We start from the raw sequence: 395 nt of genomic DNA on the forward strand, positions 1-395 counted from the left end.
GATCCTCCCACCTTAGCCTTCCAAAGTGCTGGGATTACAGGCTTGAACCACCGCGCCCGGCCAAGTTTGTAGTATTCTAACGTAGGCGCTTCCAAGGCCTCATTCATTCCCAGGAAGTCACTGAATATACTTGTGCCGGCGCCTCCCCGATCCAGCCCTGCAGGGAAGGATCCTGTCTAAGGTCTCTCTGCGATTTCTGAAGAATTCGGTCTTCCGGGAGCCTGTCTCTCGGCCTTTCTAAAACCGAGGGTTTTAGTTCCCATGGGCACAGCCGGAGTCCCGGGAGGCCACCCTGCGCCATACGGACCTCAGACGCCCGAACCAGGACAGGACCTCAGGGCGCGCGCGACCGCTGGACCTGGGAGCTGCACCTCCCACACACGGAGCCCCGGGCG

This window comes from Mandrillus leucophaeus, unplaced genomic scaffold, assembly GCF_000951045.1.
Source record: "Mandrillus leucophaeus isolate KB7577 unplaced genomic scaffold, Mleu.le_1.0 Scaffold43, whole genome shotgun sequence".
NCBI classification, from domain to species: domain Eukaryota; kingdom Metazoa; phylum Chordata; class Mammalia; order Primates; family Cercopithecidae; genus Mandrillus; species Mandrillus leucophaeus.